Below are 21,742 nucleotides of genomic sequence, written 5' to 3' on the forward strand. Positions count from 1 at the left end.
TTCTGTTTTGCAGCTGAGTAGTATTCCATTGTATATATGTACCACATTGGGTCATTTATCTTCATCCTACTGATTTGTAGGAGTTTTTTATATAATCTGAATGTGAGTCTTAAGGGGATATATGTATTATGAGTATAAGTTCCCACTCTACAGCTGACTTTTTCATTCTTTTAACATGGTTTTTGAAGAACAGTGTTTTTATTTTGTTTGTTTTGGTTTTTTTTTTTATTGAGTTAATGATAGGTTACAATCTTGTGAAATTTCAGTTGTACATTAATGTTTGTCAGTCATGTTGTAGGTGCACCACTTCACCCTTTGTGCCCACCCCCCACCTCACCTTTCCCCTGGTATCCACTAAACTGTTCTTAGTCCATAATTTTAAATTCCTCATATGAGTAGAGTCATACACAGATTATCCTTCTCTTGCTGGCTTATTTCACTTAACGTAATTCCCTCAAGGTCCATCCATGTTATTGCAAATGGAATGATTTTGTTCTGTTTTACAGCTGAGTAGTATTCCATTGTATATATGTACCACATCTTCTTTATCCATTCGTCTGTTGATGGGCACTTAGGTTGCTTCCATGTCTTGGCTATTGTAAATAATGCTGCAATGAACATTGGGGTGCATAGGACTTTTGGGATTGCTGACTTCAAGCTCTTTGGATAAATACCCAGTAGTGGGATGACTGGATCGTATGGTAGTTCTATTTTTAATTTTTTGAGGAATCTCGATACCGTTTTCCATAGTGGCTGCACCAGTTTGCATTCCCACCAGCAGTGTATGAGGGTTCCTTTTTCTCCGCAGCCTCTCCAACATTTGTTGCTATTAGTTTTAGATATTTTTGTCATTCTAACGGGTGTAAGGGGATATCTTAGTGTAGTTTTGATTTGCATTTCCCTGATGATCAGCGATGATGAGCATCTTTTCATGTGCCTATTGGCCATCAGTATATCTTCTTTGGAGAAATGTCTGTTCATGTCTCCAGCCCACTTTTTGATTGGGTTGTTTGATGTTTTGTTGTTGAGTTGTGAGAGTTCTTTATATATTATGGATATTAAGCCTTTGTCAGATATATGACTTGCAAATGTTTTTTCCCAGTTAGTGGGTTGTTTTTTTGTTTCAATCCTGTTTTCATTTGCCTTGAAGAAGCTCTTTAGTCTGATGAAGTCCCATTTGTTTATTCTTTCTATTGTTTCCCTTCTCTGAGAAGGCATGGTGTCGGAAAAGATCCTTTTAACACTGATGTCAAAGAGTGTAGTGCCTACGTTTTCTTCCAGAAGCCTTATGGTTTCAGGTCTCACCTTTAGGTCTTTGATCCATTTTGAGTTTATTTTGGTGAATGGTGAAAAAGAATGGTCAATTTTCATTCTTTTACATGAAGAACAGTGTTTTTAATTTTAGTGAACTCCATTTTACCATTTTTCACTTTTGTAGTTGGTGCTTTTTGTTTCCTCTTCAATAATTCTTTGCCCAGCCCAAGGTCATGAAGACATTTAGACTAATAATTCTTAAATTGCAATGCTAAATTAGATAATGGTAAACTTTCATTGGTTCATACACCAAGAGAAGAAGTAAATGGATAGAATTGTACTATTTTCTCCCATGATTTAATTCTTAAACTTTCAGCATTAACTGTGAATAAGTAGATAATCATGATAATACTAAATCTGAAATTTACTAACTATAAAGGTGTCAAGATAGGCTTGGTTATTGCTATGGTAACAAAACCACTGCAAAATCTCAATGGCTTGGGGAGAGGGGAGTGGGAGGCTGTGCTATTTTTGGTCACTTAGGCAGCCAGGCTGCTCTAAATTCCATTGTAATATATACTTTCATGATCACTGTGATGGGGGAGGAGAATATGGAAAATTGCTTATGGACTCTTAAACTTTCTACCCAGAAGTATCATATGCCACTGTGAGTTGACCCCGTGAGTTCCATGGGCTTTGCCTAATTTCAGAGGCCATGAGGAAATGTAATGTTACTATGTTTCTAAAACAGGTGAACTGAAAATATTTGTGAATAGCCATAATGACTGTCACAGTTAACTTGGACAAGTTATTTAACTTCTCTGTGGATCAGTTTGTTTACTCTAAAATAGAAACTAGTGATAGTATCCACCTCATGGTAGTTGTGAGGATTAAATGAGATAATAGAATAGTGCCTGGTACTTAGTAAACACTCAATAAATGTTTGCAACTATTACTGCTCTCATTACAGTTTTTAGGCTCTTACTATGTGATGAACACCATACTACCTGCTTTACATGGATTAGTTCTTGAAACAACTCCTATAGTAGGTACTATTACTATTACTGTCCTCATTTACAGATGAGAAAACCTGAGTTCAGAGATATTAACTAACTTGCCAAGTTCCACAAATGAAAAATAAAAGATGGGAGGCTGGCCCCAAAGCCTAGTGGTTAAGTTTGGCGCACTCTGCTTTGGCACCCCGGGTTCGGATCCCAGGTGCAGACCTATACCACTTGTTGGTGGCCATGCTGTGGTGGCAACCCACATGCAAACTAGAGGAAGATTGGCACAGATGTCAGCTCAGGGCGAATCTTCCTCAGCAAAAAAAAAAAATAATTAAAGGTGGGGGGCCAGCCCCGTGACCGAGTGGTTAAGTCTCACGCTCCGCTGCAGTGGCCCAGGGTTTCACTGGTTCGGATCCTGGGCGTGGACATGGCACCACTCATCAGGCCATGCTGAGGAGGTGTCCCGTGTGCCACAACTAGAAGGACCCACAACTAAAATATGCAACTATGTACTGGGGGGATTGGGGGAGAAAAAAGCAGAAAGATAAAAAAGAAGAAGATTGGCAACAGTTGTTAGCTCAGGTGCCAATCTTTAAAAAAAAATAAAAAATAAAAGATGGGGTTTGAACCCAGGCAGTCTGATTTCAGAGCCTTCAGTATTAACCATGATTCCCTCCCAGATAACAAATAATTGCTAACAGAAGAATTCAGAAATGCATACTGTGCTTAGAGAACTCTGTTTATATGTGTACATATATGTTCATAGTTAGGATTCTAGAATTGATTTTGTCTTTCATTAACAGATGAAGAAACTTGGGCCAGAGTGGTTTAGTGATCCCAGAAGACACAGCTAGTTGGTGGCATAGCCTGAACTCAGAATTGGACTTCTTGACTTCAGTTCAGAGCTCTACCTATTGCCTCCCTGTAGTTTACATAACATGTAATCCTTTATTAAAAATTTGAGGTGCTTTGGTTTCTTCCCCCTCACATTTTGAGTGAATTTGTTGTAGAAAATTGTAATTGTACTTTTTTCCTGATAGCTAACATTGGTACATTTTGCCTTTAAATTATCAATTTTTTCTTTTAAATATTCTAATGTTACTGAACACTCAGGGCCAAATTAGATACTTGGAAAGACTCTGTAATAAGAATAAATGCCTCTAGAGAAGATGCTTCTGTGGAAAAACATTGTAATGATGAGCCTTTTCATCTAAGGTAGATTTGGACTCAACTTTCTAAAGGGAAAGAGATGACTGGAATTAGAGAAGGATCAAGTATATTACATTTGAGGCATATCTCAAGATATATTAGCAAGAAATAAATGACATCTTATTTATAAAAAGCTTGTTACTTTTTCTACCAGTGACATAAGAATGAACATTTATCAACCTCAGATATATTGTAATTTTGAGAATTAACCTTTTAAGGAAATGCCAAGCCATATTAAACTCATGGTCATGGTCTGTTTTCCGGTAATTAATTGGGATTTTTGTATGATAATTGCAGTGTATTGTCATGTAATTTTATCCGTAAAGTTAACAGGATATAAATTTAGTTAACCATATATTTCTAGCCAGTAATAGGAATTTCTCATTCTATTGCTCTATAGTAGAGAGGGAATAAAGTCACTACTTCTTTTTCTCTTAGTATCAAATTTGTCAGTTTTCTGTCAGAAAGGTGAACCTAATGTGTGCTATGTGGTATTGCACTCACAGGGAAATATATTGTTTTGGGAGTACATGATACTTTCTCCTGGTCTCCTGTAATTTCAAACATTTGCTTTTGTGTTAAAATAAACACTATTTTATAAAATTGAATGCAGAATTTAAATTAATTTTTTAATATAAAGTACAATGTTTATAAACTGTGCCCTCATTCTCTTCCTGCTATACGTGTTTACTCTTCTCTGCCCTGTAGGGCTAATTGATTTGAGTGACAGAGAGAGAGAGAATGAATATAGCACTAGAAATCCTCTCTCAAGCTTCTTTTAGCAATAAGCTAGAAACTCCTATAATGATGTACCTTCTGGAGAGGGAAGTGGGGAGAGTCTGGTCAAAAGGAATTTTAGCTCTATGTGTGCTCAAAATTTTTAAAAAGAAAGTGTATTTGAGTATTGCATGTGAAATTAAAATTTAAGTTTAAAAAGTCTGTGATTCTTGATGGTACTTTCTTCTTTCTTTAGAGTAACGTGAACGTTGGCAAGTTAAAACAAAGATTGGAAAGTAATTACTCATAATTCCACCATTCTAACATAATTACTTTGAGCATTTTGGTATGTTTCCTTCCAATCTTTTTTCTTAGGTATTTGTTCTTGTAATATAATTATAACCTGTATAATACACTTTCTCATAAATATCTCATTGAAAACTTTGTAACATAATTAGCAAAAATAGCTTTCACATTCTTTTGTTGTGTGCAGAATACATAAAATATTTATTTGATCCTCAATATCTTTATGAGTTATACTCTATTTTACATATGAGGGTGTTGAAAGCAGATAATCACGTAAAGCCTGTACTCGGTACTATAGTGGATTTCTGTTCTCAATAGAATTCTTGCTAACACAAGCAAGTGGGTCATTTAATGTAGAAAAAAGGACAAAACAAATCATTCTGCAAATTCTTATTCCCTGGGAGCTAGTCCTCCCTTACTGGACTAAATGAGCCTTTGCATAGCATACAAATTTTGTCAGATTCTAATAAATACACTAAACACCAAGAATCTTGAGGTGATTAGTCTGGTTACTCTTCAGAGTTACAGCTAATGTGGTTTCAAACTTGTGTTTGTTTCACCTAGAAACAAAATTGGTAGCTTATAAACCAGGAAGATAACATCTAACTACTTGGTTGAATTGCCTTGGTAGGGTGAGAGCCTGAGGCTCTGTGTATGAAGCGTGAGGCTTTATCATATTGTGTAGGCCATTTAAAGGAGAAATGTTCCTTGGAAACTGATCTTCTAGAGCTTTAATGTCGTCAAATTTTAATTCTGTGGCCACTTGGTTTATTTTCTGAAGTCCTGAGCCTTGTCAGGTTTAGTATTCACAAGCAAAACATAGCAAAATAATTCTAAGTTTTGTTTTCTCTCTTTCACTTTAAACTGTTCTTCTGTTAAGCACATTGCAATTGTACCTATTCATTTTGTGAGGAAAACTGTGAATTTCATTTTACTGTTCAAAGTAGTGAAAACCATTAACCCTTTGCCTCCCTGAAATTAAAGGGGTTTTTTTTTGTCTTCAACTTTTGGCCGAAGAAAAATTCCCTACTACCCTAAGCTCTCTGTTTTTCTTTTAGGAATTCTTCCTAGGAAGAGAATTTAATTTGTAAGTCAGTTGATTAAAATGAAAAACACTTTGATGGAATCTGTTTCCGTTTATTGCTATAGTTACTATTTTCTTTTAAACTATAGTTTTTATAAATGATCTCCAATTTTCCCTCTCAAAACGTGTCGTCTTTTACTTTTAGTATTGATTGGCTTTGAAAGATTAAAAGGTTGGGGAGGTATTGACTATAACAGAAAGGAACATTCTTTCCATGTCTTCTTTGCAGTGTTGTTTCACAGCTGCAGGTTGGAGCTGCAGAAAGCAGTGTAAAATATAACACCATAGAAAAAGCAGTGCCTTGAACCAATAAGGACCCTTGCCCTAAAACTGTTTACTAATAAGTTTTTGTTTGGGTCAAGATGCTAAGGACCTTTGTTGCTTCTGCTTTCTCATATATTGCTTTCCTCGGACACCAGGCTTGAATCACTTTGTTTTAGAGCTAGAAGGGAATCCTTTCTATCTCCTTGATATGAGTCTAGATTCCAAACATGTAAGTACCCTGAGCTAAGCGTTCTTTCTCAGGTGTTTACTCAGCTGGTATTTTCTGTTTCCTTCAGATCTCACATGTGTCTGTGAATTTATTATGATAGTTAGTGGTCATCTTAGCTGGTCACCCCATCTATTCAGTTCATCTGTTTTTGTCCCTGTTTTTCTCATCTATGTAAATGAGTAAATAAATATCTTTATACACATCAGCTTCTACAACCTTTACAATTTTTCTGTTGTTTGCCCATCTGTCCCCCACTGGATTATGAACTGTAAAAGGACAAAACTTTCCTATTAATCTTATTTACCTCTGTTTCTTTGATGCCTAACACAGTGACATACAATAAACTGTGAAAAGCATTGTTTTTCAGCTATTTTTAAAACTCATTTCTCCTCTTGATAAACATAAAATTCCTCTATTCTGATAAACCCTTCATGAGAATCACCAGAAGTGAGTGAAAGAAATATGCGTATGTATCTTCACCAAACAATAACGTTAACTTTCTATACTTTGTATAATTAGTTGCTTCTGTTTTCCAAATATAAATTATAACGTTGAATATCATTGACAATACCTTTTCATATATGGCCTCCTAGAGGGAGTGTGCCTATCCTGGCTTTCCCCTCCCCCACCTAGCCACACCCCCATCTAATACACACCCACCTTTTTACTGTTTCACAGTACCCCTGTGTCCCAGGAAATTGTTTGGGAAAATTCTCTACACAAAGGAAGTACTGCAAAGTTTTATTGGATTACATTAACTCTTAGTTCCAGCACTGGTCCAGAAGTTGTCTTACTTGGGCACTTATCTCCTTGTTTACTAATAATAAAAGCAGTGCTTAGATAGCTTGTGTAGGAAGGGCAACTTGGGACCAACAGTCACCATGAAAAAGCCAAATAAGTGGATTGTGACCTCAAAAAGCAACACCCTGCTTGTAAAATGACAAATTTTGCTTTGGCAGAGGAAAGTGTTTTTTATTCTCCCTGCGTTATCACTGTGCTTTACGCCTGATACAAAACACTGTTTCTAGATGTTTGGGGTTCTTTTTTTGTCACAACACATTTTGTGTCCTAATGGTAACAGTTCTCCATCAAGTTTCCATTGAAGGGAGGAAATGCATGTACAGTGATCAAACTGTCTAGAAAGAAATCCAAACTCTGCCCAGTTTCTTTTGATGATCTAGTACATCCGCATGTTTTAGAAAATATCTGACTCAAAAGTTTGCAAAACTTTACTTCAAAAAATCATAAACAAAGATGGAAGATTTATGTTTGTTTCTAACTCTGGCTTCTTCTTTCCACTTCTCTTTGTTGTTTGAGAACAGTGTCTCTAGACCAAAGAGAATAACAGACTATAAAATTCTGTAAAGCACAGCTACACACCACTTGACACCAAGCACAATCTTGGTCACAGAGTAAAGGTGCTCCATAAATGTTTGTTGTTGAAATATAAACTCTACATGCATTTGCATGAAATGGAGCCTGGATTATTTCTTTTGTGGCCCAAAAAACACTATGTTTAACTTCAAAAAATATGCAAATACTATATTGTCAGTACAGTCCACCCTTTATCACTAAACAGGTTGTGAGACTACAGTTAAAATATGTGCAGGCCACAGTTTATAGATTCTATTCCTAAGTTTTTTTCTGTTATTTTGAACTTAGAAATTGGCTCTACCTTCAGGATATAACAACAATCTGACCACTCCTCACCACCTCTACTACTACCACTGTGATCCAAGCCACCATCATGTTTCAAATGGATTACTGCAGTAGCTTCCAAAGTGATCTCCTTACTTCCACCCTTGACCCTCTCTGCCCTTCATTCTGTTCTCAAAACAGCAGCCAGAGTGATCCTATAAAAATGTTACATCCTGTGCCTCATCTACTCAAAACCTTCTAGTGGCTTCTCATCTCAGAGTAAAAGCCAAGTCCTTCCTATGACTTACAAAGCCTCGTATGGTCTGCTCCCCTAATTGGCTCTTAGACTTCATCTACTATTTTTGCCCCTAGTTCAGTCCAGCCACATTTGCCTCCTCCTTCAGTCACACCAAGTATACTCCTCTGCACTAACTGTTCCCCCAGCCTGGACTACTCTATCCTCACATGTATACATAGCTCTCTCCTTCAGGTCTTTCCCCAAAGGTTACCTCAATGAAGCCTTTACTGGCCTCTATTTAAAATTCCAGACACTCTTTTCCCTTTAACTCTTCCTGGCCTCTTTCTTTACTCTGTTTTGCTTTTTTTCTTAGTACTTATCACTATGTAACATTATTCATTTTACTTATTTTCTCTTGGTTTTTGTCTGTCTGTCCCAGTACACTGTGAGCTCTATAGAGCAGAGATTTTTGTCTGTTTTGATCACTGCTATATCCCCAGTACAGAGAAAGTGCCTAGAATGTTAGATATTCAATAAATATTTGTTAAATGAGTGAATCAGTCTATTATTTAGTTCTTAGACTAGCCTACCAACATTTAAAAAAATCAATAAGTCATAGTTACAGGAGCCTGGGCTCTAGATTCTAGGAATAGAGAGCCATATTTTCTGCCCACCTCACCCAACCCCCAGCCAAATACACACCTCCTTATGCCCTTCTCTTGAAGCAGTGCTAAGCCTTATATTTATACACTAATTATCTCCCACATCCCACCCCCACTCCCCCAAAAAGGTAAGTACTTAATTCCAAATTACGTGTCCTTATTTTTCTGCCTCTCATCTCCCATGTCAAACCCTACAGTGAAAGAGTTATTAACTGAATTTCACTTAACCCCAGTTAACTGCGTGGTAAGATTAGCCAGTGTTCTTATTCCCTCTGTAAAACATATTGATTAATGCCCACAGCCTACTGAATGCTCTTAGCTAAATGTCCACAGCCAGTAGACTACTGTCTAGTAAGCCTTTGTACTTTCATTTGCTCCAGCCAAATTGTATGCACATCAAGATCAGTTGTATTTATTCCTAAATTTGTTTATATCAGGTCTATCTTATAATAAATTGTATAATTATATTAAATTTATGTGTGGTAATTTTTTTAATTAATAAACTATTTTTCAGAGCAGTTTTAAGTTCACAACAAAATCAAGTGGAGAATAAAGAGAGTTCCCATGTATTTCCTGTCCCCACACACAGACAACCTCCCCCACTATCACCATCCCCCACCACAGTGGTACATTCCTTAGAATCAACAAGCCTACAGTGACACATAAGCATCACCCAAAGCCATAGTTTATGTGAGGGTTCACTCTTGGTGTTGTACCTTCTATGGGATTTGACAAATGTATGACATGTATCCACCATTCTAGTATCATACAGAATAGTTTTATTGCCCCCAAAATCCTCTGTCTTCTCCTGGTTCACCCCTCCCTCCCCCTAAACCCTGGCAACCCCTCATCTTTTTACTGTCTCCATAAGCTTTACCTTATCCAGGATGTCATATGGTTGGAATCATACAGTATGTAGCCTTTGCAAATTGGCTTCTTTTACTTAGTAATACTCATTTGCTTCCTCCATGTCTTTTCATGGCTTGATATCTCATTTCTTTTTGGCACTGCATAATATTTCATTATCTGGATGTGCCACAGTTTGTTTATCCACTCACCTATTGAAGGACATCTTGGTTGCATCCAGATTTTGACAGTATGAGTAAAGCTGCCTTAAACATCTATGTGCAGTGGCCGGCCCGGTGGCGCAGTGGTTAAGTGCGCACATTCCACTTCAGTGGCCCAGGGTTTGCGGGTTCAGATCCTGGGTGCAGACATAGCACTGCTTGGCAAGCCATGCTGGTAGGTGTCCCACATGTAAAGTGGAGGAAGATGGGCATGGATTTAGCTCAGGGCCAGCCTTCCTTAGCAAAAAGAGGAGGATTGGCAGCAGATGTTAGCTCAGGGCTAATCCTCCTCAAAAAAAAGAAAAAAAATCTGTGCAGGTTTTTGTGTGGACATAAGTTTTCAGGTCCTTTGGGTAAATACCAAGGAATACAATTGGTGGTTAGAGTATGAGTAATTTTGTAAGAAACTACCAAATGGTCTTCCATAGTGGTTATACCATTTTGCATTCATCCCCACCAACAATGAATGAGTTCCTGTTGTTCTACATCCACACCAGCATTTGGTGTAGTTGGTATTTTGGATTTTAACCATTCTAATAGCTGTGTAGTGGTATCTCATTATTGTTTTAATTTTCAATTCCCTAATAACATATGACATTGGATATCTTTTCGTATGCTTACTTGCCAGCTATATATCTTCTTTAGTGAGAAGTCTATTCAGGTCTTTTGCCCATTTTTTAAATTGAGTTGTTCATTTTCTTATTGTTGAGTTTTAAGAGTTCTTTGTATATTTTGGGTAACAGTTTTTTACCAGATGTGTCTTCTGCATATACTTCCTCCAAATCTGTAGCTTGTATTCTCATTCTCTTGACATTGTCTTTTGCAGAGCAAAAGTTTTTTTGTTTTAATCAAGTCCAACTTGTCAATTCTTTCTTTCATGGATCGTGCCTTTCGTGTTATATCTAAAAAGTCATTGCCATACTCAAGTAGTCTAGATTTTCTCCCATGTTATCGTCTAGGAATTTTATAGTTTTGCATTTCACATTTATGTCTATGATCCATTTTGAGTTAATTTTTGTGAAGGGTGTAAGGTCTGTGTGTAGATTCTTTCTTCCTTTTCTTTTTTTTTGCGTGTAGATATCTATTTGTTCCAGCACAATTTGTTGAAAAGACTATCTTTGCTTCATTGTACTGCCTTTGCTCCTTTGTCGAAGATCAGTTGGCTATATTTATATGGTTTATTTCTGGGCTCTCTATTCTGTTCCATTGAGCTATTTGTCTTTTCTTTCACCAATACTACACTGTCTTGATTATTGTAGCTTAATAGGAAATCTTAAAGTTAGACAACGTCAGTCCTCCAACTTTGTTCTTCTACTTCAATATGGAGTTGGCTACTCTGGGTCTTTGCCTCTCTATATAAACGTTAGAATCAGTTTATTGATATCCACAAAGTAACTTGCTGGGATTTTTATTGCGATTAATTTGAATGTATAGATCAAGCTGGGAAGAACTGACATCTTGACAATATTGAGTCTTCCTGTCCATGAACATGGAATATTTCTCTATTTATTTAGTTCCTCTTTGATATCTTCTGTCCGAGTTTTGTAGTTTTCCTCATATAGGTCTTGTAAATATTTTGTTAGATTTATATCTAAGTATTTCGTTTTGGGGAGTGTTAATATAAATGATAATGTGTTTTTAATTTCAATTTTCACTTGTTCATTACTGGTATATAGGGAAGCAGTTGGCTTTTAGATGTTAACCTTGCGTCTTGCAACCTTGATATACTTGCTTACTAGTTCCAGGAGTTTTTTTTTTTTTTTTTTTTTTTTTTTTGAGGAAGATTAGCCCTGAGCTAACTACTGCCAATCCTCCTCTTTTTGCCGAGGAAGACCGGCCCTGAGCTAACATCCATGCCCATCTTCCTCTGCTTTATACATGGGACGCCTGCCACAGCATGGCTTTTGCCAAGCGGTGCCATGTCCGCAGCCAGGATCCGAACCAGCGAACCCCGGGCCGCCGAGAAGCGGAAAGTGCGAACTTACCTGCTGCGCCACTGGGCCGGCCCCCAAGTCCCAGGAGTTTTTTTTGTCAGTTCTTTTGGATTTTCTACATAGACAATCATGTCATCTGTGAACAAAGACTTTTATTTCTTTCTTCCCAATCTGTATACCTTTTCTTTCCTTTTCTTATTGTATTAGCTAGGACTTCCACTGCTGTGTTGAAAAGCAGTGGTGAGAAGGGACGTCTTCGCCTTATTCCTGATCTTAGAGGGGAAGCTTTGAGTTTCTCACCATGAAGTATGATGTTAGCTGTAGGTTTTCTGTAGATGTTCTTTATCTAGCTGAAGTTTTCTACTCGTAGTTTGCTGAGAGTTTTTTATCATGAATGGGTGTTGGATTTTGTCAAAAGCTTTTTTTTGCATCTATGGATATGATCACATGATTCTTCTTCTTTATCCTGTTGATGTGATGGATTACATTAATTAATTTTTGAATCTTGAACCAGCCTTGCATACCTAGGATAAATCTCACTTGGTCAAGGTGTATAATTCTCTTTATACATTGGTGAATTCAATTTGCTAATATTTTGTTAAGGATTTTTGCGTCTGTGTTCATGAGACATACTGGTCTGTAGTTTTCTTTTTTTGTTATGTCTTTGTCTGGTTTTGGTATAAGGGTAATGCTTGCCTCGTAGAATGAATTAGGAAGTATTCCTTTTGCTTCTGTCCTCTAAAAGAGATTGCAGAGGGTTGGTATAATTTCTTCCTTAAAAGTTTGGTAGAATTCACCAGTGAACCCATCTGGGCCTGGTGCTTTCTGTTTTGGAAGGTTATTACTGATTCAATATCTTTAATAGATATAGGCCCAATCAGATTGTCTATTTTTGTATGAGTTTTAGCAGTTTCTGTCTTTCAAAGAATTGGTCCACTTCATCTTGGTTATCAAATTTGTAGGTGTAGAGTTGATAATATTCCTTTATTATCCTTTTAATGTCTGTGAGATTGATAGTGGTGTCTCCTCTTTCACTTCGGATATTAGTAATCTGTGTCTTTTCTCTTTTATTCTTGGTTAGCATAGCTAGATGCTTATTGATTTTATTGATCTTTTCAAAGAACAAGCTTTCGGTTTTGTTATTTTCTCTATTGATTTCCTGTTTTCAATTTCATTGATTTCTGCTTTGATTTTTATTATTTCTTATTTTCTGCTTACTTTGGATTTAATTTCCTCTTCTTTTTCTATTTTCCTAAAGTAGAAGCCTAGATTGTTGATTTTAGATTTTTCTTCTTTTCTAATATATGCATTCAGTGCCATAAATTTACCTCTAAGCACTGCTTTCACTACATCCCACAAAATTTCATAAGTTGTGTTTTGGTTTTAGCTCAAAATATTCTTTTAATTTCTCTTGATTTCTTCTTTAATTCACTTGTTACTTAAAAGTGTGTTATTGTTTAATCTCCAAATATCTTGGAATTTTCCAGCGTTCTATCTGTTACCAGTTTCTAGTTTAACTTCATTGAGGTCTGAAAGCAGACGTTGTATGATTTCTATTCTTTTAAATTTGTTAAGGTATGTTTTATGGCCCAGAATTTGGTCTATCTTAGTGAATGTTCCATGTGAGCTGGAGAAGAATGTGTAGTCTGCTGTTGCTGGCTGAAGTAGTCCTGCATATGTCAATTATATCTAGTTGATTGATGGTGCTGTTGAGTTCAACTATGTCCTTACTGATTTTCTACCCTCTGGATCTGTCCATTTCTGATAGAGGGGTGTTAAAGTCTCCAGCTAATAGTGGATTCATCTATTTCTCCTTGCACTTCTATCAGTTTTTGCCTCCATATTTTGATACTCTGTAATTAGGCACATACGCATTAAGGGTTGTTACGTCTTCTTGGAGTATTGACCGCTATCACTATGTAATGCCCCTCTTTAGCCCTGATAACTTTCCTTGCTCTGAAGTCTGCCCTGTCTGAAATTAATATAGCTACTTTGGCTTTCTTTTGATTGGTATTAGCATGATTGGTATTCCTTCACTTTTAATCTGTTTGTATCTATATTTAAAGTGGGTTTCTTATAGACAACATACAGTTGAAATTTGTTTTTTGATCCACTATGACCATTTCTGTCTTTTAATTGGACCATTGATGTTTAATGTGATAATTGTTATAATTAGATTAATATCTACCATATTTGTTGCTATTTTCTATTTGTTGCTATTTTCTATTTGTTGCCATTGTTCTTTGTTCCTATTTTTGTCTTCCACACTTTTTCTGCCTTTTGTGGTTTTAATTGATTTATATGATTACACTTTCTCTCCTTTCTTACAATATCAATTATATTTCTTTCCTTTTTTTTAGTGGTTGGTTGCTATAGTTTGCAATATACATTTACAGCTAATCCAAGTCCACTTTCAAATAACAGTATACCACTTCATGCATAGTTCAAGGACCTTAAAATAGCAAAATATTCCTAATTCCTTCCGCTCATCCCTTGTATCATTGCTGCCATTCATTTCAATTGTACTTAAACGTGTGTGTAAAAGCATACATAATTGAATACAGTGTTGCTGTTATTACATTGAACAAACTATTGTCTGTTAGGTCAATTAAGAATAAGAAAAATAAAAGTTTTTGTCTTACTTTCACTTATTCATTCTCCAGTGCTCTTCCTTTCTTTATGTAGATCCAAGTTTCTGACCTATGTCATTTTCCTTCTCTCTGAAGTTTTTTTTAGCACTTCTTGCAAGACAAGTCTATTGGAAACAAATTCCCTCAATTTTTGTTTGAGAAAGACTGTATTTCTCCCTCCCTTTTGTAGAATAACTTCACAGGGAACAAAAATTTAAGTTGTTTTTTCTCTCAACACTTTAAATATTTCACTCCACTCTCTTCCTGCTTGCATGGTTTCTGAGGAGATGTCAGATATAATTCTTATCTTTGCTCCTCTATGAGTAAGGTATTTTTTTTGGTCCGGCTTCTTTCAAGATTTTTTCTTGTCTTTGATTTCCTGAAGTTTGAATATAATACTCATAGGTGTTGTTTTTGGGGGTTTTTAAAAATTATTCCTGTTTAGTGTTCTCTGAGCTTCTTGGATCTGTGGTTTGGTGGCTAACATCAATCTGGAGAAATTCTCAGTGATTATTCCTTCAAATGTTGCTTCTGTTCTTTTCTGTCTCCTTCTAATATTCCCATTACATGTATGTTACACCCTTTGTAGTTGTCCCACTGTTTTTGGATAATCTGTTCTTTATTTTCCAGGGTTTTTTTCTCTTTACTTTTCAGTTTTAGAAATTTCTCTTGTCATCTCCTCAAGTTCAGAGTCTTTCCTCAGCCATGTCCAGTCTGCTAGTAAACTCATCAAAAGCATTATTCATTTCTGTTACAGTGTTTTTGATCTCCAGCATTTCTTTTTGATTCATTCTTAGAATTTACATCTTTCTGTTTACATTATCCATGTGTTCTTGCAGGTTTCTGCTTTTCCCATTAAAGCCCTTAACATATTAATCATAATTTTTAAAAATTCTGGTCTGCTAATTCCAACATTCATGCCATATCTTACTCTGGTTCTGATGATTGTTCAGTCTCTTCAAACCATTTTTTTGTTTTTTAGTGTGCCTTGTAATTTTTTGGGGGGAGGGCGCGGCCATGGGGCGGGGACGGACGGCCGCGGCGCCAGGGGCCGCCTAGCGACGGCGAGCGGCGGCGGGGCAGCGGGGCCTGCGGGCTCGGCCCAGCGACGGGGCGGTCCCGCGGGCGCCCGCGGCAGCGAACGGCATCAGCGTTTTTCGGACCAAAGTCCTCGTTTATCGACTATGGAAGTAGAACAAGAGAAAGTCAACATGAGTAAGGAGCTGAGTGCAGATGCGGCCTCGTACCGCTGCTCCGCGTGTCATGGGGACGAGGACTGGGGGCTCAGCCACCCCCATGCGGGGGCTGGCCAAGTCCCGCAGCTTGTCTGCCGCGCCGGCCCTGGCCAGCACCAAGGAGTTCAGGAGGACCCACTCCCTGCACAGGCCGTGCCCAGTGACCACTTTTGGACCAAAGGCCTGCGTGCTGCAGAACCCCCAGACCATCATGCACATCCAGGACCCTGCTAGCCAGTGGTTGACGTGGAACAAGTCCCCAAAGAGTGTTCTCATCATCAAGAAGATCCCTGACGCCAGCCTGCTCCAGCCCTTCAAGGAGCTCTGCATGTACCTGATGGAGGAGAACAACATGATTGTGTATGTGGAGAAGAAAGTTCTAGAAGACCCTGCGATAGTGAGTGACGACAGCTTTGGGCCAGTGAAGAGGAAGTTCTGCACCTTCAGAGAAGATTATGACGACATTTCCAATCAGATCGACCTCATCATCTGCCTGGGTGGGGACGGGACCCTGCTCTACGCCTCCTCCCTCTTCTCGGGCAGCGTTCCTCGGGTCATGGCTTTTCACCTGGCCTCCCTGGGCTTCCTGACCCCCTTCAACTTTGAGAACTTTCAGTCCCAAGATACTCAGGTGATACAGGGGAATGCAGCTGTTGTTCTTCGGAGCCGGCTGAAGGTCAGGGTCGTGAAGGAGCTTAGAGGGAAGATGGCCATCCCCAACGGGATCAGCGAGAACGGGGTGCTGGCTGCAGACCTGGACACAGAGGTCGGGAAGCAGGTCATGCAGTACCAGGTCTTGAATGAGGTGTTGATCGACTGAGGTCCGTCCTCGTACCTGTCCAACGTGGACGTCTACCTGGACGGGCACCTCATCACCGCGGTGCAGGGCGACGGGGTGATTGTCTCCACCCCGACGGGCAGCACGGCGTATGCGGCGACAGCGGGGCCTCCATGATCCACCCCAACGTGCCAGCCATCATGATCACACCTATCTGCCCCCACTCACTGTCATTCCGGCCCATCGTGGTCCCTGCAGGGGTCGAGCTGAAGATCATGCTATCACCGGAAGCTAGAAACACCGCCTGGGTGTCCTTTGATGGACGAAAGAGACAGGAGATCCGCCGCGGAGACAGCATCAGCATCACTACCTCTTGCTACCCCCTGCCCTCCATCAGCGTCCGAGACCCTGTGAGCAACTGGTTTGAGAGCTTGGCTCAGTGTCTGCACTGGAACGTGCGGAAGAAGCAGGCCCACTTCCTGGAGGAGGAGGAGGAGGAGGAGGAGGAAGTCTAGGCTGCGCTCCTCATCAGCACTCGGGACCCTGAGCCTGAAGCTTCTCCGGTATCTTCCTTTCCTTTTCTGCCTCCTTCCTGCTCACCCTCCAGGGGAAAAGCCAGCCTGAACACGTGTTGTGAATAATTGTGTGCCCCGTGGGCATCAGACTCCATGTCACTTCTGTCTGTAGCCAGAGGAAGAGCCTGGAATCTACCTTTTATGACCAGATCAGCTGTTTTCAACATTTTAAATCTGACTATTTTGCATTTCTAGGGAAGCAAAGTGAGCAGCGGCCCAGAGCTCTGAGGTTGGCACCACGTGCACCACGTCGTGGTCAGAGCCCCATCCTGAGGCCGGGATCCTGGGGCAGGGGCCTCGAGCTGGATGGGCTCTTTGTAATCCCTTATCAGGAAACTTTTCCGTAAATCAGTCTATTAAAATTCAGAGGGGAAGGAATAAATAAATAAATAAAGGTGGGCACCTGGGCTAACAACTATTGCCAATCTTTTTTTTTTTTTTCTGCTTTATCTCCCCAAACCCCCTCTGTACACAGTTGTATATCTTAGTTGCAGGTCCTACTAGTTGTGGGATGTGGGACGCCGCCTCAACATGGCCTGACTAGCAGTGCCATGTCTGCACCCAGGATCCGAACCCTGGGCCGCCGCAGCGGAGCGCACGAACTTAACCACTTGGCCACGGAGCCGGCCCCAGTGCCTTGTAATTTTTTGTTAAAAGGGAAACATGATGTTCTAGGTGAAAGGAACTGTGGTATATAGGCCTTTAGTAATGTAGTGGTAGTGTGTGGGAGGAGAAGCATTCTATAGTCCTATGATTAGGTCTCAGTCTTTTGGTGAGCCTATGCCCCTGGACTGTGGACTTCACCAGTGCTTCTTAGGGTATTTTTCCCCCTTTAGGGGGGACAGGATGGCTGGAGGGGACTGGATTGTGTATTTCCCTTAGCTCCTGTGGAAAGGGAGAGGGAGCTGGAGTTCCTATTTCCCTAGCACTCCTAAAAAGTGTGGTAAGGATATTGGGAATTTGGAACTCCCATACATTGCTAGTGGGAATGTAAAATGGTGCAAATGCTTTGGAAAACAGTTTGGCAGTTCCTCAAAATGTTAAACATGGAGTTAGTATATGACCCAGCAATTCCATTCCCAGGTATATACCCAAGAGAATTGAAAACGTGTCCACTTAAAAACTTGTACACAAATTATTTGTTCATAAGCAGCATTATTCACTATAGCCAAAAAGTAGAAACAACCCAAGTCTTTCAGCTGGTGAATGGGTAAAGCAAAATGTGGTATAGCCATACAATGGAATATTATTCCATAAAAAGGAATGAAATACTGATACATGCTAAGACGTGATGATCCTTGAAAACTTTGTGCTAAGTGAAAGAAACCAGACATAAAAGGCCATATAATATATTATTCCATTTATATGAAATGTTCAGAATAGGTATATCCGTAAAGACAGAAAGCAGATTAATGGTTAGGCAGCACTAGGGGAAGGAGAGAATGGGGAATGACTGCTAATAGGTACTGAGTTTCTTTTGGGAGTGATGAAAATGTTCTAAAATAAATTATGATGTTGGTTGTGCAACCTTGTAAATAAATGAAAGCCACTGAATTGTACACTTTGAAGTGGTGAATTTAATGGTATGTGAATTATATGTTTAAAAGATAAAACAATTTTGGAGGATTTTGATGCAAGTTAGGGATGGGGAGTGTGAAGAGATGAGACTGAGTGGGTGGATTTGGGTGAGTTAGTTTTGAATTGGTTGGAAAAGTTTGATACAGCTGATGTGGCAGTTTGGAAATATCCTTAAGAACATACAGAATGACTGCTGAGGGCATTTAGGGCCAGTTGTGATTGGATACCATAAATTTATAGTAGCACCCTTTATTTTGTGATGTTTCTTCAACACCATCTTGAGCTAAAACTCAGAGTTGGTCTACATCTAGGGTATAGAAGGATAGCAAGGCAAAGGAATTGAGAGTGTTGGCAGAAGAATCTTTGAAATATAGCCATGGAATCTAAGCTGGACAGAGAAGGTAAAATCAAGGGTCAGTGAATAGAGACTTGTGTGATTAAAGGTCAGTTGTAGTAGGAGTAATTGAGAGAACTGAAATGACAGGAGATAGCGGTTGAGGTTTGTATTTGAGGTTGGTATAGCCAAGTGATGTGATTTTTAAAGGAACTGGAAATTTTGTATAAAGGTTGTAGTATGGAAAATGAGAGCAGGATCCCAGCTCTCAACTCTGAGGTGTATGATTGGGGAAGGGATGGTGGGGAGGGAATTTGGTGCATCCCAGTGAAAGGACTTAGTGAAGTGGGATTAACACATATAAAGTAAAGAAAGGGCACTTGAAAAGAGCCAACCCCAGAAAAAAGAGATACAAATTATGCTTCCAGCACTTTCCAACACATTTGGAATAATGTAGTCTCATTGTTGAGATCATCCCTTTTGTTGGGAAAGGTTACTAGAACAATCATAGTTGAGGAGCATTTCTTAAGCTCTACCTAACTTCATTTGTTCTGGCCCTGTATTGACCAAAGCAATATTCTGATTATGATTTGCTTCCCGTATTACTACAGGGAGAGAATGCGTTGATTTACCAGTAAATATCTAGTGTGCTTAATATAATTCTCATTACAATTTTTATAATCATCATTAAAGTATCTTAAATTGGCACTCTTTTATACATCAGTTTTTTTCAGTGAGAATTTAGTGTTAGAGGGAGTTTTTGGATTTCCAAAGTTATGGTCCGTACCCTGGTTCAAAGTGTAAACCCCAAGGTAATACTGTTTTTTGAGCCCTCCAGGTATAAGCCTTCCCTGGATGAGTCCCTTCTGCAAGGAAACACCTGCATGAAATACCTATTTGTGTAAACTACAGTGGAGAACCAAACTGATACATTGTTTTGCTTTTGTCCATATTTCTCTTCTTTCCCCTTCCAGGGCAGCATTCATTGCATTTCTTAAGCGCTTTGCATAAAATTTCAAAGTTCGGTGTGACCTCTGTACTGGGACATTATCAAGCACAGATGCTGCATGAAGGGCTTTTGGCAGTCAGTGGCTTGGTAGCCATGATTCAGTTTGAATCACCCCTTCATGGACCATATGAAAGCAGATTCTTGCAGTATCCCAGCCATATTCTTGGGAATCAGTTTCTTTCCCAACTTATCAGACTGGTTTAGAGGCCTTTGGGTTTCACTGGACTTTTTCCTCATTTCCTTCTTTTATTGATCTTGGACCGTTAACCTTCCACCCACTTTGTTACTCATTTCTTAGGGACCTGACTACTCAATAACATTAGAGAAAATATATCTCAGGCCATATGGGTTGAGTAAAACAAACTTAGGAGGGAAAAAAAGGCAAGAAATGTGTGTTCTCTTCTTTGTTTAAATGATTTGTTTATATATTGTTAAGGTTGTGTTGTTCAGCTGCCTCCTCATATTTCAAAAATGACTTAAGATATCTGGGAAACACTCTAAGAGGGTCATGTTGGCCTAGTGAATGAAAAGACACTTCATTTGTCTCCCCAGATAATGTATTTTCTTTTGAGGTGTGGGAGGGATGCCAAAAGCTTGAAATTCTGTATCTTGAGGTTCTTGAAATGCCATTTACTTCTAGGGAGACTTGCAGAAAGAAGCCAGTTAAATGAGTCCTTTTAAGGTTTGGGCGTATATACCTGGCTATTTGATTGTTTGCGTGTGGTATACAGTTAGGCTGTACAGAATCTAATTGATGACTTTTCTTTTGGTAAAATGAATATTAGTGTAAGGTGATATTATAGCAGCCCAGGCTCCACTCTGGTCTTTGTATCATGGAATTAAAACGTAAGTGAACTTGTGTCAGAATTATTCTAGAAAATATCTAGATAGAATTTTGCAGTATTTGTTAGAGCCCCTTGTAAACCCCCCTATCTTGAAGAAATTGGAAAGGATTAGCAAGCATCCTTGCACATGGAATAAGCTTACTTTGTGGTTGAGTAGGAATTTCCTCTCTCTGCCTTCCATGCTCTATCCACTATGTAATGGGTAATAGAGATACAGAGATGCGTTTTTTCACACTAAGCTATTTATGGAAATTGGTCTGCTAAGTAACAAATTTAGGAGTGAAAACAAGAAATAAACCATCAGTGTTATCATTTGGGGAACTAAATTACTCTTTTGAACATTTAGAATATGGTGTCAGTGTCATCTGCGTTTTCTTCGTATTTCCACCTCCGTGGGATGAACCCTAGCTCTGCTTGTGCTGCTGTGCTTTCCTTTTAATTGCTGTTTCACTAGGTCTCCTTAGCAGCAGCGCCTGAAATAACTGCTGAGGGAGCCCCTAAGTGAATTCTTATACTTTGCTTCTCAATTCTCCCAGTTGATTGAGGCACTCTTTTTCTTGAGTGGTTTGCAGTTCCACTTAAGTGACTGATGTTTGGGGTCACTATTGAATGTTTTGTTTGAATATCACTTTCATGATGAATGGAAGGCTGCTGCCTTTAGCCATATGGCGTGAAGCCCTTGGTGGTAAGCTTTCAATAGGAAAAATCTCTCTTTCTAGTGCTATGCTAAATGAAATTACTCTCTCTGTCATTCTGTCTGATCCTTTCAGTCTGATAATCTCAAGTCTTGATTTATTTGTTTTCTTCAATTAAGCGGAGCTGTTTCCTCTACCCAGGTGCATGCTATTTCCGCTGTTGGTCATCCTGGTGATGTGGAACATATTTCTGACCTGGAAGTGTGGTTTCTTTAACTCTGAACCACATCGGTTTGCCTTCCATCCTCTACTTCCCTTGCATTATTTCCTTTTGGAGAACTCAGTTTGTCGCCGTTTAATCTAAGGATGATCCATCTGGAACTGAGAACTACTAATGCTGTAATAACAATACCTTTCTTTATATAATAATACTCAGAGCACTTACCATTTTAGCCTGTCTCTGTTTATGAAGTACTTTCAGTTTAATCCTTCACAATAACTCTGCGGGTTAAGT

General features: G+C 38.9%; 1 protein-coding gene and 1 pseudogene across 2 annotated transcripts in view; both read left to right on the forward strand.

Moving 5' to 3' along the window:
* The window catches only part of LOC124233097 (high mobility group protein 20A), a 76,128-nt gene that overhangs the window by 26,445 nt on the left and 27,941 nt on the right, over positions 1-21,742 (forward strand). The window lies entirely within an intron of this gene.
* Positions 15,276-16,767, forward strand: LOC124233134 (NAD kinase-like; annotated as a pseudogene).

This window comes from Equus quagga, unplaced genomic scaffold, assembly GCF_021613505.1.
Source record: "Equus quagga isolate Etosha38 unplaced genomic scaffold, UCLA_HA_Equagga_1.0 153_RagTag, whole genome shotgun sequence".
NCBI lineage: Eukaryota > Metazoa > Chordata > Mammalia > Perissodactyla > Equidae > Equus > Equus quagga.